Source organism: Porites lutea, chromosome 8 (genome assembly GCF_958299795.1).
Source record: "Porites lutea chromosome 8, jaPorLute2.1, whole genome shotgun sequence".
NCBI lineage: Eukaryota > Metazoa > Cnidaria > Anthozoa > Scleractinia > Poritidae > Porites > Porites lutea.
The window spans coordinates 25,744,425-25,761,116 of record NC_133208.1 but is presented as its reverse complement, the minus strand read 5'-3'; the positions used below and the strand labels follow the sequence as shown (position 1 = coordinate 25,761,116).

General features: G+C 38.7%; 1 pseudogene; it reads right to left on the bottom strand.

The window, feature by feature from the left end:
- Positions 1-243: 243 nt before the first annotated feature.
- Positions 244-4,476, bottom strand: LOC140945416 (uncharacterized; annotated as a pseudogene).
- Between the last annotated feature and the right edge of the window lie 12,216 nt (positions 4,477-16,692).

The following is a 16,692-nucleotide window of genomic DNA, read 5'->3' as shown; positions in this document are numbered from 1 at the left end:
AATATTCCAAGGTTTTTTATCTTTGCTCATTTGCATGTCTTGGAATAAATTGGAATTCCTAGGAATTCCTAGGAATTCCTAGGAATTCCTAGGAATTCCCAGAACTCTGGGAATTCATTTCGCAAGGGGACTGTGTGTGTGTGTGTGTTGTATAACCTGCTGTTGTAAATGAGATCTGATACTAAATGAGTACACTCTATATACAGCTGTATGAGGATTCAACTGGGCCCAAACCTCGTTAACTTATAAATCTTCTTCCTTTTCACCAGCAGGGTCACCAATATTCTGTTCCCCATTCTTGTGACCATCTCCTGTATGGTCGCTGCCATATTTTACTTCACCTTCTTTCTCCTCCTGAATCCAATTAAAGCTACTGGGAACACACAGCTCTTTCAAAATCATCTCTGCCACATCTTGAGAACATCCCAACAAACCACGTTTGCTCTCATCAATGGGTTGCCAATTCTCAGCTTTATCAACATCCACTTGAAAAATTGAAGAATCCACTTCAATTCCCTCAGTACTTTTTTTCTTTTGGATTAAATGGTAGACCAATGAGAAATTTCTTCAAACTTGTTTTTCCTGCCCGGTCCTGACCAATCAGCAATATTCGCCCACGGTAAACATTGACAGCTCCATCTCTTAGAGCACTTCTATAAGCAAGCTGTGCCCTTTCTCCTTGTGCATCAATTTCTGTAGGGGCTAGAGAAAATGAAAATTTACGTTTGCTTAATTCTACCCCAAACATTGCCTCCCATGCGGGCATTTTTAGTGGAGTCACACTTCTTCCCTCCCCACAAATGGTGAGGGAGGAAATATGACTCCCCTAAAAACGCTAGACTGTTCACAGTCCTCTATTTTTCCGTAAGATCATCGAGATCGAGAGTGTTACGGGCTACCCATCTTGCATGAGTGTCAAAACTATAATCCTCGACGCTGGCCCCCTCGGTACATTTGAAAATCAAGATACTCGTGACGGTAAGACGCGGTATATCTAAACGATCTCACAGAAAAATAGGGGACTGTGAACACTAGTCTATAAAAACGCCTGCATGGGAGGCTACCCCAAATATTGCTTATCTTTTGCAGTATACATGACCTGCTGAACAGGTTTTCAAAGTTTATCTCTATTCCTTGCAAATTTAAATGTGATGCTCAGGAGTATTTGTTTGTCATGTAAATGTGACTTTATCATGTACAATAATATTTCTTCCCAGCTAAAGTTAATTTCCATAACGAGTATGTGAGCAGAGGCTGGGCCCGGGGGGGTGGGGGTGCACTCATAGGAAGTTTGGGTGGAGGTGTGCCACCGAGGCCTTCAAATCCTAACCCTGTTAAGACAAAAATCGTTCACTTCACTACCCTGTTTAAGAAAAGAGACCTTATGTTATGACTGTGATTCTTTTTTTTTTTGCGTACAGAATTAGGTAATTTTTTAAACTTACATCACAGAATTACAGGTTTTTCGGAAAAAATTGTTGGTACCACAAATGTACACCAGTCTCCTCACTAACTTTCACATTCTCTTTAACGCTTACGGTCCAAACAGACACCCTCTTCTGACTTCAAGATGCTAAACAGTGAAATTGTGTACCCTGGTTAAGACTCAAGACCCTGAAAACCACACCCCGTTTAGTGGCACTTACCCATTAATAGGCCAAATAAGGGCGTGCCCCTGCAGAAAAATAGAAACAGGATGGCTGTGACATAGCCCCATTAACAGGTTTGTAATTGAGTACCTAGTAAATACAGAGATTCCAACGGTTCCGTTTTGGCCGGAAACCTCCCATTTTAAACATTTCCGGCCTCCCATTTTCACTTAATATTCTCCTGGTTTTTAAAACTCTTCCTTTCTTTGTTTAACCAGTCTTTTCAGCACAATTCTTTGCTGTTTTTCTGGGGTTTCTCAGCCATTTTTACCCTTACAGCATCCGAGCATGAGCCTTGCGATAATTTTGGGTGCGGTAATTGGATTAATTAATTGCCTCGACTTTGTGCAAGGTTTGCATTCATTTGAGGTCTCAAAATGCAGGAAAACGCACCCTAGAGGCACATATCTTTAAATTTTTCCTGGGAGAGCATGCCCCCAGACCCCCCTGGAGGCTCGCACCTTCGGCACTTGTGGTTGGTCCATACTGCTGTAAGTTACAGACCACATTTTTTCCACTTGATTTATGACCCACACACAGAGTGCACAGAACGTACCAACAGGAAAAAAGGAGGATCTGTAATTTACAGTACAGACAAAGACACTCAGTTTAGTAACTAAATAACAATAAATCCACCAAAGTGGAGGTGGCTAGTGGTGGTATATTAACTGAGGCGCCTGGTAAATAACCACCACTAGCCACCGACACTGAAGTGAATAATTGTTTCAGTATGTACTAAAACAGTGACATAATTGAGCACAAAAATGATGATTTTTTAACTCATTTACTGTTGCCAACGATTATAATTTTGGCATGCAATGACCAAACAGCCATGGTCGTCACTTTTTCTTGCGGACGAATGACACTTTTGAAGGCATTTGCTTAGCTCTTGCGGGGAAATTTCTTCAAAAGGAGTTGTGAATTCTTTTTGTATTTAAAATCATTCTGTAAAAAAGATTATTAAATTTAGTTTTAAGCTTACTTATGGAAGTCAACTAAATAAGGTAACACAAGACTTAAGCTTAATTATTTTGTATTTGTAAACAGAAAACTTTTTCACCGGTTTTATCAATAAATTCGAGTAAAAAAGACAAAGCTTTACCTGTTAAAACTCCCAAACCGAGCTTCGTCACCTTCTTCGTGTATTTTGGGAACAGCTTGCTTGATTAGTTGTGAAATTTCTTTGTTTGTTACGGCAGCAAACCGGGAAGGCATTTTGCTTGCAATTTATGCGAGTTTGGCGTCGCTGGCTCGGAGGAACTGGAGGTGAATCAGTGAAAAGTGCAGGCTAGGGTATTCACTGATTGAGTAGCCACTCAGAGTACGTGAAAAATATCCACTGTTTTAGTATGTACTAAATAACAATTATTCACCGAAGTGGAGGTGGCTAGCCCTGGATATTTACCGAACTGTGAAGCAGTGAGGTAAATATCCACGACTAGCCACCGACACTGAGGTGAATAATTGTTTTAGTATATACTAAAACAGTGAGATAATTGAGCACAAAAATGACGATTTTTAACTCAAATACTGTTGCCAACGATTACAATTTTGGTGCGTAATGACCGGGCGGCCGCGGCTGTCGCTTTTTCTTGCCGAGAATTAAAACTTTTGAAGGCATTTGTTTAGCTCTTGCGGGGAAATTTCTTCAAAGGAGTTGTGAATTCTTTCTTGTATTTAAAATCATTCTATAAAAACAGATTATGAAATTTAGTTTTAAGCTTCTTTATGAACAACTCAACTAAATAAAGTAAGCAAGACTTAAACTTAATTTGCATTTGTAAACAAAAAACTTTTTCACCGGTTTTATCGATAAATTCGTGTCAAAAAGACAAAGCTTTACCTGTTAAAACTTCCAATCCGAACTTCGTCACCTTCTTCGTGTATTTCGGAAACAGCTTGCTTGATTAGTTGTGAAATTTCCTTGTTTGTTTACGGCAGCAAACCGGGAAGGCATTTTACTCGCAACTTACGCGAGTTTGGCGTCGCTCGCTCAAAGCAACTGGAGGTGAATCAGTGAATAGTGCAGGATATTTACTGATTGAGTAGCCAATCAGAGCGCGCGAAAAGCACTATCCACTGTTTTAGTATATACTAAAGATATTTATTATATATCTTTGAGATTAACTGGGCACATAGGAAAGGAAACTTTCAAATTTAGCAGTAGATTAATACATGTACATGTACAACCCATGAAATTCACCAATCAGAGTGCATATACAGCTGAGACTTCATAATTTAAAAATTATCTATGGCTTTGAATAACAATCAAATCAATCAAAAATTTTGAGCTGTTCATTTATTAATGAAGATTCTTACCTCTAATATCTATGTCCATTCGCCGCCTTTGCCTTCTTAATTTCAGAATAGTTCTTAATGCATCAACATTTAAAGGATTACCACTAACCCGCAGGTTCATCAGATTTACCAGCTGTCCAACATTAACTGCAGGAAACTCAGATAATCTGTTCCCAGACACGTTCAGCTTGTAAAGCCAGTTCAGCCTCAAAATACTGCTCGGTAAACAAACTAACTGGTTGTTGCTCACACTCAGCTCCCTCAGCTCCTTCAGGTCACCAATGTTATCAGGTAAATGGGTTACACGATTATGATCCAAGTTGAGGCTTCTAAGATTTTTTAACTTGCAAATACTGTTTGGTAATTCTGTCAGGATATTTTCATTCAGCAGAAGTACTCCCAGTTCACTCAGTTCAGTGACTGCATCAGGTACCTTGGAGAGTCTTTTCCTCCGCAGATCCAAAACTGCTTCTCCTTGAGCATCATACCGCTCAATACAAGCTTTCAGTTCCTCATAAGAATGTTCCATTTTTTAAATTCAAGAGCTCCTGTCCCTTGTAACTAAGAAAGCCTAGAATGGACATTCAAACATAGATAAAATAATCAATATGATTAATTCCAGGGTCAAGATTTTTTTAACTTCACCCCGCCCTCCTTATCACACACAGTATGAGGTTGCAGCAGGTACAAAAATCAGGTCACAGGTCACAGGTCACAAGTAAACAACTTTGCAAATGATAGCAAAAAAAAAAAAACCAGAAACTTACAAGGTTCCTTTCTGGCTGTTCATTTTTCTACACATTTTGTCAGTTTCTTCAGGTTGATTATTATTTAGGGGCTGAAAACTTCACTAACACATGCCAACGTGCGGGGTTTCGTTAACATCAATTGCAGAAAGTAATAGCCAGGTAGCCGGGCCTTGTGAAGGTAGAGCAAGAAATGGGAACGAAAGTACTCTCGTCTCATCGCAGTTTTCATGAGTTACTACCCCCAATAAACACCGATAAAACATCCCCCGGGGGGTACTCCCATATATGGGCTATATAGGTACGTGCCGTGGAATAGGGTATGGTTTTTGAGGTTCTCGGTCGTTAAATAGGGTATCTTTTTTTACCCTTTTGTTTCTGTGTCCCTTGTGTGGTCCTTAGATAGGGTAGCTTAATTGTTTTACCTAATACTGCAGTGTGAAAATGCCTGCCTAAACGAACGGTTTCTTTTAAACTTGATGTATCCGTCTAAGTATTCTAGTATTTTATGCTTGATGCTATACATCCAATGTTACAGAGAAGAAATTGAGTTTTCCTTTCCATGCTATGAATAATTTTGTTCTTTCCTTGAATAGGGTGTTATTTTTCGGCTTTGGGCCTTAAAAAGGGTATCAGTTTTCGCTTTCTTAGTCCTTAAATAGGGTTAGGGTTCACGAACCTTCGCGGCACACCCCTATCCAAAATTCGCGGGAGTATCCCCCCCAGGTAAAACATGAAACCTATTACAAATGTGTTTCCTGTACGTGAAGGCAGCGAAAAGGGATACTCAGTGAACAGAAGTAAAAGCACTTTAATGTTGGTCGGACGAAAACGAGACGAAGACAAGACTCCAGTTATGTCCGCCATTTTACAATGTTACCAAGACACATTGTTTTTCTGGAGATTGTAGTGCGAGTGAACTCAAAGAAAAACAGAAACATTAAAGCTAATGATGTTAACCTCATCTGAATGGTCAGGACTACCGACTTTTGTTTCAAAACAACATACGTAGGTATGTTTTTGTGCTTCAGATCGATCGTACATTGCTTTCAATGTTTTGTACGTGGTCCGTCACCCTTTGGAAAAAAGTTTCCTGTCAACCCCCCCTACCCCTCGGAAATTACTACCTTTAAATCCCCCTCCCCCTTGCAATTTCCAATGATCTTCCGTGGGGGGGGGGGGTGGGGTATGGATATTTTCTGGAGCTACACATTATTATTTAACTGGTTCTGAAACCCTCAAACCAAGACGTGCAGTGCTTCACATAATAATGTATTGTATCTGCTCTAAAAGAAAGATGCAGAAAGAAAAAGAAGGATTTGGTAAGTTTCAAGTCATCACAGGCCACTAGCACCTTCAACAGTTCCAACCAATGACGAAAAATAAATATTTGCTAACTTTAAAACAATGCTTGTGCAAAAAAGCTAAAAAGTGTCATAAATGCTTTATGCGAATTTAGAGCAATAATTCATTGAAAAGAAAAATTTTATGACTGTTTGAAAAAAAGGACAAAGATGACTGTGGCGGGTGGAATAACCAGGGTGACTGGCATGACTGAGATGACTAGGAAAACTTTTATGACTGGGATGACTGGAAAGACTAGGATGGCTGGGATGACTTAGGTGATCATGACCAGGATGACTAGCATGACTGGGAATGACTAGGATTACTGGAATGACTGGGGTAACTAGGGTGCCCGGGATGATTGGAATGACTAGCATAACTAGGATGACTAGGATGACCAGGATGACTAGGATGACTGGGATGACCTGGATGACTAGGGTGACTGGGGTGACTGGCACGACTGGGATGACTAGGGTGACTGGCATGACTTGGGTGACTGGGATGACTAAGACAATTTGAGTGACTAAAATGACTAGCATGACTAGGATGAATAGGATGACTAGGACTACTGGGAAGACTAGGATGACTGGAAAGACAGGGATGACTTGGATAACTAGGGTAACTGGGGTGACCACCTGTCTAGCTTGACTAGGATGACTGTGATGACTAGGGTGCATGGGAAAACTTGGATGACTGGGATAAGTAAGATAACTAAGACGACTGGGAAGACTGGGATGGCTGGGATGACTTGAGTGATTCGGGTGACTGGGGTGACTCATGTGGCTAAGGTGACTAGGTTGACTAGGGTGACTGGGAAAAACTCAGAAGTAGAATTCCACATACTTGGCAAGGAAACTATTGATATTGTACATGAATACACATATTTAGGAACCAAAATTTCATCAACTGGAGGAGTTGAGGTCCAAAAATAAATAGCAGTACACTAAGAAATATAAACTTAAAACATTAATAACAGAGAACAGCAAAGAAATAAAAGATAATTATTTAAAAAAACTTAATTTGCCTTAATTCACTTAACTACACTTGTTTCTTTGAAGTAATTCTACAGTTTGTTGCTGGCAAAGAGCCACATGCATTTTTTTCTGCTATTAAAAGGAAACAAGGATTTGCTTTATAATATGGTTTAACAACTTTTAAATAGAATTCTAATACTTGGTCTTAAAACTTCAGCCCCCCTCACATTTTGCACATTTTCAAAATTTACCCCCCCCCCAACCCCCTCGAAACTCCAGGAACATAATACCGTAAACTTCCACTTATAAAACCCACCCCCCCTCCCCCACCACCACTTACAAGCCCCCCAAGTTATAGTTATACCTGTACACAAAAAAAATTACATCTGGGGTTTGAGCCTCTCCCCCCCCCCCCCCGGATATAAGCCTCCCCCACCTGGTTTTTTACGCCATCTTGACGAGTAGGCAAACCATGAGAAATTACAATGTTTTAATGAGAATCTTATGTCGAATAATTTCTGTAGAACGGCTGTTATGAAAAAAATATAAATTGCAAACTAAAGCTTCACTCCTAAGGATTCTAATGAAAAAAACTGAGGGAGTTATATGCGCTAGAAGACCTAGAACCGCTTTTTAAATTTTCTATACATTTAATTGTCTGTAAGAAAGTCCCCCGCGAAAAATTACAGACAAATATGTGGAAAATCTAAAGCAAGCCTCTGGGGAAATTTAAGCACAGGTACGCCCCCAAAATTGTTTAGTACAATCCTTTGCTTTGTAGCTTTGGTTTACAATTTATATTTTTTGCAGAACAGCCGTTTTACGAAAATTATTCGACATTAGATTCTCATACAAATACTGTAATTCCTCACACGTTTGCTACTGTAGTTACTAAAACATGGAACAACCTAAAACCACCTAAAACCACCTAAAACCATCTACAACCACCTAAAACCACCTACAACCACCTCAAAAATTCAACAACCACCTACAACCATCTCAAAAACATCTACAACCACTCGCAAACAATCTAAAACCATCTAAAACAGGGTATAAATGTCTGAAATAGTTTCACACAAATGTACGTAGTCCCGCAGAATCCTTTAGTCTAGTGTGAACGTGTCTCACTTGTAGAGCCTGATTTTATACAGCTATTAACCCGTTTACAGTTGCAAGAATTAGAAAACATATAATGATATTTAATAATTATTTTCAGCAAAATGAATCAAAACGTTCTTACCAGTAACGTCCCTTGGCAGGGAGGGAAGACCCGAATATGTGTTCCAAATTTTTCGTTCCGTTTTAGCTCATAAAGTTCCAGCTACTCTAGCCTGTGCCAGGCTCTCAGATAGTATAGTGGGGAGGTATTTACAACAAGCAAAGCGAAAATAAGAAGCGCGCATATATCCCATCACTGCCAAGAGAGGGCCAGGGTGAAAGTTGGGTTCCAAAACATAATAAAGGTATAGAAAAATCCAGGTAAATTACTTTAAATACAATCATTCACTATTAAAATTTTTCAACCCATTTTTATTAATTTCGGCTCGTCTTAACTTGTTTTCTTCTGCATCCATTGCATTATAGATTTTTTTAAATAACATTTTTAACAATGATTACACCTTCTATAGTCTCCGTTTCCTGTGTCATGACGCAAGGGAGTTAAGCCTTGCGTGATGACACAGGAAACGGGTGTGAAAGACACTTGGGTTCATCTAAAGGAGTCACCTGGAATGTACAAACATGTTTGGCGGATGAGATGCTAAAAAAATTAACTTGTTCTTAGGAATGTAATCCGCCTCCTCAGAACAAAACAGCAGTGAAGCAGACTCCGAGAGAGAGAGAAACCCTACCTTGTGCCATTGCGTAAACAAATGAAATCTGAACCAAAACGTCCCACTGGTACCCAGAGTAGAAAAAGCCAAATCAAGTCAGTCTTTCGACTACGAGATTGTTATTTTATTTCATTATTTTTTGTGACTTGATAGTTCATTTTCTAAAGTTCTTTAAGTCTTTTAATATACTTTGCATGATCTCGCATTTCATTTCGTGACTTAAGCCAATGGTTGATGATACAAGGGACCAGGGAGAGTAAGATTTTAGGGGGAAGTGGATGTTTTGTTCGATTCTCGTATTTCATGTTCGTGACATGTTGTCGTTTCAGACATTTATACGTTGTTTTAGATGGTTTTAGATTGTTTGCCAGTGGTTGTAGATGTTTTTGAGGTGGTTGTAGATGGTTGTTGAATTTTTTGAGGTGGTTGTAGGTGGTTTTAGGTGGTTGTAGATGGTTTTAGGTGGTTTTAGGTGGTTTTAGGTCGTTTCATGTTTTAGTAAGGCAGCACTAAAACATGGAATCCGGAATCCGGAAACGGAAACGGAATCACGGAAACGGAAACGGAAACGGAAACGGAAACAGAAACGGAATACGGAATCAAATATTAATGATAGAAAATTAAAGAATTTCACATTACACAATTTAGTACAATCCAAAGAGAATTTGTCTTAGTTTTCTTGGCAGTTCCCTTAAATACCGTAAAATTCCGAAAATAAGCCCCTCCATGTATAAGCCCCTCCATGTATAAGCCCCTCCAAAAATGAGCCCCCCAAAAAGGGCCTTTGAAAAATATAAGCCCCGGGGCTTATTTTCAGAAATTTACGGTATATTCTTGTTATTGTGTCTTGATAAGGTTTGCCGTAGTGTGGGTTACTGCACTGCAAGGCCGATCAAAGTAATTTTACGAGTAATTTTTATTCACAAGCTCATGGGTTGAATAATACAGTGAAATATTACTTTTGTGGCTAATTGTCAAGAATAGTAGTAGTTAGCCTCAGACCACACCACGTGATTGTCCCCAAACTGAATACGCCAAACATGACCGACCGGTGACGTGACCACAGTTCCGGTGTTTTAGCAATAAGTTCAACTTTTTCGCCAAGCTGAATACTGATGGAATACTGGTGTACCGGTAATTGAGTTTACGTGGACGTCCGTATTTTTGTTGAAGAGGCTTATTAAACATGGCGCATTATTTTGATGTAATCGGTTGCGGAATCAAGCTAATGCATGCACAATTCTCTCTTCTCTTTGGACTCCACAATGCCATGGTTCTCTTGAGTAAGTTGTCTTGATAAATAAAACTGAACACTGTTGAAGACAACCCAGAAAAGACACTAAGAAAAACTTGACGGCGACGCCTTTCAGTTATATAAACGACGCCTCTGACGATTCAAACGAAGTCTGTCTCCATATAACTTACCTTTTTCTTAAGGCACTAGTTTTTGTCAGTAACGTTTTTCTCCTCGCTTTGCTGTCCCATGAGAATTTTTATTCATTGCCGATAGTGGTATCAAGCGTCTTTTCACCGGAATCGACTCCTCTAGTGATACAGCAGTCTCCTCTCCTCTACTCAGCTAATTTATTCATTTGTGTCTTTTTTTTTATCTGTTTATTTATTTTATTGTCATTGCTAATATATTTTTTTTCAAATCGATCGCTTGGAACCTTCTTTCACAGATTCCGTATCCGTTTCCGTTTCCGTTTCCGTGATTCCGTTTCCGTTTCCGGATTCCGGATTCCGTGTTTTAGTGCTGCCGTTTTAGTAACTACGCGTTTGCTGACTCGTCAAGATGGCGTCGAAAACCGTGACAAGGTCTATTCAAATGAATTCGGTTTTTACGACCTTTTGAAGCCTAAAAAGGCGAGTAAATTCAAAAAGTATTTTGATCAGTACTGCTATGTAGCTTGTTTTGCAATGCTTTTTTTCAGTCTGGTTATAAGCATGCCTCTTACCCCGTAAGAAGTTGTATCAGCCCAGGGCATAAAAGCGGAAGTTTACAGCAAACGATCGATCGAGTGTGTCACTGATGATCTTATCGCATTTTGACATCTTTTGGGATCTAAGCAGACGCACCGCAAAGTGGAATCTATTTCTATTTTTTGGTGTCCCCAAATTAGTAAGGGATTCTTTTTTCCCTGGCTAGACGGCTTTGACACTTTAATAAAGTTTCTATCTATCTATCTATCTATCTATCTATCTATCTATCTATCTATTTATCTTTAATACAATGAACAGAAAAGAGGTTTTAAAACTATGACTTGCCTCGAGCTTGCGTCGTGATTAGCGCATCACTCCTGTTTCTGTGCCAGACGTTTTACCAGTTTAGGCATTTTCCAAGTTACCAATGGTACTTTTCGTTCAGATTCCTCCTTCTTCTTACTAGTAAACAACTCCTGATACACTTTTTCCGAGGTCCTTATATTACTTCCTCAATTCACAAAAAACTCGAGCAGGCAGGTGCAGGCACTTTTTTGGCACTTTCAAAAACCACGCGCCACTTTGGATAACACGTCCGTGACGTCATCCGTATAGATCGTTCACTGTCACGCAACAAAAAAATAAATTAGCAACCGTCCAGTGGAAGAAGTCAAAAAAATGAAATGTTATAAAAGACTAGTATATAAACAATTTATCCAAGTCTCAGGTCTTTGTGGCCCACAGTTTCTGAGATATTTGCCCAAACGTTTCGCGCACCTTTGTACCGTTTTGGTGCACCAATATGGCCGCCGGAACTCAACAAAAACATCTGGAGTTCACTTTTTCTAAAAAAGCTCTTTCTTTTCTCTCAAGAACTAGCATACGTACGCATAAACATAGCACGGGAATAGAAACTTCTGTAAAGATTTACTTTTTGTTTATCTTCAACCTGGTGTAAATAAGATTCGTAAAACCTCGCTAGTTTGACTTTACAATTTGATGACGTCACTGTGAAAACCATCTATGATTTTAAAGATCGGTGATACCCGGAGTAGTTCAATCGATAAAAATCGGTATCGATAAAAATCGGTAGCTATCAAGTGATTTTTATCGATTGAAAACAGAAATCGGTGAAAATCGATAAACTAAATTACTGTGTCAAATCGATATTATCGATTTTTCATGATTTTATTGATTTATAACGGAAGTCCGCCATTGTTGTTTTTTGGTATGAGTTACATAGTACAGCGGAGAAAACACATCCATGAATATCAACTGCTCAACAAACATGAAAATGAGAAAACTAAGAAGTAAGAACTAAACTGGGGAAACTATCACACACACAAGTTCCTCTCTAAAACTCTTCATTTGGTACATAATAACAAAAAATAGCCTGTTCGCAGTCCCCTATTTTTTCGTGAGATCGTTTAGATATACCGCGTCTTACCGTCTCGAGTATCTTGATTTTCAAATGTACCGATGGGGCGGGCGTCTCTTTTCTTTTGACACTCATGCAAGATGGCAGCCCGTAACACAAAGCGTTCGATCTCGATGATCTTACGGAAAAATAGAGGACTGTGAACAGTCTATAACAAAAACGGTTCGGTTTTATAATTAAATTCAGTTCTCGCAGGCAAGTATCACGCGAAATACAACCTTAGTAAACTGATTTCCTAGCCTGAATTTCAGACATCCCCTCGAGTCGAAGGGATGTCTGAAATTCATTCAAAGGTTTCCCTGGATAGATTTTCACCGTTTCCGTTATCAATTGATAAAAATCATTTCATTGCTAACGATTTTTATCGATTTCGATTTTTATCTAATGACTACTCCGGGATTTAACTACAAACCAGAAGACGATTTTATACCTGGTTTTGAAGAAAAAATAAGATTTTTCAGATTTTTTTTAAATATTTGTTTAAAAAGTGATAACCGTTTGATCCTTCGACTCTCAACTGCAACTCAATTGTCAACAAATTTACTGTTTGCATGAAATCAGTCTTCATTTTTGAATGAACAGATAAACAGATATATCTTCCGATATAAATCGATGAAATCGGTAAAAATCAAGCCGTAAATCGATAAACGAGACAAGTGTGTCATCGATTTCTACCGATTGATCCATACAATCGATATCAATCAAATCAGATTTACCGATTTTTATCGATTTATCGATTGATAAATCGGTACCGATTTTTATCGATTGACTACTCCGGGGGTGACACCAAACTGGGGTGATAGCAGTGATAGCACGACAACATGAGAGGAGGGAAAAGGGAGTAGGGATTGGGGAGAGAGGGAAAGGGGCTCTCCCGTTTTTTCTTCCCCTCCCCTCCCCTTTTTAGCACCTGCCACAGAGTCTAGCCCCTACGTGGACAACCTGCGCACCCTTTCCTGCTCGTCACAACCTCGTCCCCAGGGCGCTTTTCCCTGGCTTTGGAGGTACCTCTCTCCAACCAAAGCCAGATAAAAGCGCCCTGGGGACGAGGTTGGTCTCATCACGCGATGTTCCTCCCCAGAGGAAGCATAGAAGACGAGCTTGTCGAGACCAAGAACCTTTTTACACTTGTTGCCTTGCGGCCTTTACGAACTGTATGCCATTTTTCAGTCCATACGATCCGTACGGATCGTAACATGAATTGTACGGACCTTTACAGTGCCGGAGTATTGGACAGCCCTCACCGGGCGAAAAAAAGGATGGCTGTAATCTGGATGACTGTGATCTCGAGAAAATTGGTACCACGATTCCGAACGAGGAAGAGATAGCTGTAAAGCATTCCAGTTTGGACAGCCAGCTCAAAACTTCCGCCACTCTCTCTCTTTCTCTCTCTGGACGTACCGGTCTATGCGCAAAGGGAATGAAACAGTTGATTTTATACTGATTGACAGCTAGTTGTCAGATATTGAATAGAGGGGCGTAGAAGAGTTTTCATTTAAACAGTTTGAGATGTCATCCGCACGTCATATGATCGGCGTTGTAGTGGGCGTTAACTGCTTGAAGTTTTTCCCAGCAAAGCGATAAAAAAAGAATGTGTGAGCCAGGAAGTGGGCGTTGTGTGTCATCTCCCAGCCAAAAATAATTTAGGTAGAAATATATTATTCTTAGGCTCCTGTCTTATCTAATTCCCAGCCAATTTTTATCTAAGATGCCATAATTCCCAGCCAGCATCACGATGCCTGAGGAACGGCTCGGAGTTTGAATATCGGCTCCACTGAGCACTCCTGATTGGTGATAAAGTCAGGATAAGTAATTACAAAGGAGAGGTGTTTGATAAATGTTGGCACACCTAACAGGGCTGAAGAGATATTCCTGATTGACAAAATCCAATCCACAAATCTAATTACCTACAGGTTAAAGGATCTCAACAACGAGGAGATACAAGGGAGCTTTTACGAACCCGAATTACTAAAAGCAAATTAAACAAGATGTATTCCGTATTGATAAAGTCATTCGGAGAGATTACAAAAAGGAACAAGCTCTTGTGAAGTGTTTGGGATATAGCGACGACTTTAATTCTTGGATTCCTCTAAAGGATTTACAAAATTTATCTAAATAATAATATATACTATATACTATATTAATACTATATTACTGACAATGCTAGAAAAGACATTCACTAATAATGAGTTGGAAATTGAGCTGACTTCATATATTAATAACAAGCAAAATATCTGGTCCAAGGGAAAAGATATTGCCCAAATACTGGGATATGTTGATACAGATAAAGCTATAAGAAAACATGTTGATGCTGAGGACAAAAAACAAGGTGGGGTTTGCAGCAAACATTTTTCGTAAATGAATCAGGTTTTTACTCATTAATGTTGTCTTCAAAGTTGGAATCAGCTAAAAAATTTAAACATAAAAGTACTATCGAATAAGGATATTATAAACTGTTTGATACCCGAATAACCATATGTTTAAAACTGAAAATGAAACCGATCTTCACTGCAAAGTTGTACAATACATCAGGCGATTGGGTGAAAATCAGGATACCGTATCCAAACGCATAAATTCATGGACAAGTTGAACAGATACAAATTTTGTTTTTGAATGATTACGACAAGATTATTTCTGATTTATACTACTACATTAGAAAATTCTGCAATTTGATTGGCTTATAGCAGTGGTATTTCAGTTTAATTTGAAATACCTACATGTGAAAATTACAAACCTTTTGCGGGTTGTAGTATAAACAAATAATAGCATTATTTGAACGTGATATTTGGCATAAATACCACTCGCGATATTTCACTTGTCTCAAATTTAACTCGCCTAATGGCTCGTGAAATTTCGTATAACAAATTCGAAATATCACTCGTGGTATTTATGCCAAGTATCACTACAAATCATGCTATTACCTATACTAATAACTACATGAGTGAAATTCGAATTCCTTGTTGTTACCGCCGTAACCAGTTTCTGTCGAATGATACGTATCAAATACATCTCTGGAGTTTTCACCGGATTTAACAGGGGCACCCAACGACAATTTTCGGAAGAATATCTGTTCGGAAGAAGATTTGAGATCTAGAATTTTCGAAACATTTGTTGTAAAATTTCTTGTTTGCCTGCCTCTCCTAGGATTTTCGAACATCTAAAAAATGGTATAATTGCCTATTTTTAACGGATTTTTACCCTTAAAAGGTCACCTAGAATTTTCGGGAGCCTTTTCTCTGGCTGAAATTTTCGAAAAGGTAAGTTTTAATCCCTATAATTTTCGGATCACTAGACTTTCAGCTAGGAAATCCGAACAGATGAAAAATTTTTCATCTACCGTTTAAAATAGGTTTGACAATACTATGTTTAAGTGGTTTTGAACTATATTCTCGTTGGGTGCCCCTGACTTAAATTTAATTTTTTCCAATAGGGCTACCATATTACTAATATGAAAGCTCTAATAAATAATTACTTCCAATTTTCCAATCTCAAATTATCAATCCTATAATTTCTATCATTTCCATCAACATGATTAATCAGTGATTAATGTGATCACCTCTATTACCAATTCTACCATGGAAGCATTCTCGCACAAAAACGCTATGAACATATATGTGACGCTTCCTATCACTAAAATTATGTATTAGATAGCTCTTCATAGCACTTTTTTCCAGTATAAGTATCTCTTATGTTACCATTTTCATTGGCAGCGTATAATCTGTATGTTTTGAATGTACTCTGAAAATTCCGTGTGATTTGCGACTCAAATCAGTTATTTCTACGTTGTCTCGCATATCAAAACCAGATATAGTGCTATTATTTGCTTCGCTCTGGTTGGCTTCATATATCTCGTTATTTGTATTAGTCCCCATAGGGCAGCTGATATTTTTACCAGGTGCCCTAAAGTAAACTATAGACACAGTTCTTTAAGCCATTTTTACGAGCATGGTCACTTTCCCAGGCCCCAAAAGAGCAAAAACGTACTCCAAATGGGGCCCAAATGAGCGATTTTTCCCAGGCTCTAAATGAATACAAAAATACTCCAAGTGGGGCCCCAAACGAGTAAAAACATACTCTAAAAAAGGCCCAAAATGAGTAATTTTTCCAAAATGAAAATAACACAAAAAAATCATCATTTTCTACTATAAAATCCCAAGGTCAAATCCAGAATATGGAAATGTGTGCCAGAACCGGCAAGTACTATGCTACTGACGAGACTTCCGATAAAAAAGTAATGAACTGTAGCCCTTATTTTACTGTCTTACAGTATATCAATAATCTTGAAATTAAAAGGTCATATAAAAGGAAGGTTAATCTCGACAATCTTAAATTTAAAAAAATCTATAGAGCAGTTTAAAAATTATTCGCAATTAGATAAAGAAGACCAAAATGTTTACAGAACCGCTAACAAGAGCGCTTCGATACATCCTAATCAAACCCTCTGTCTAGCAGTCGGCTGGAGCTATCTACATGATCTTTCACACACGT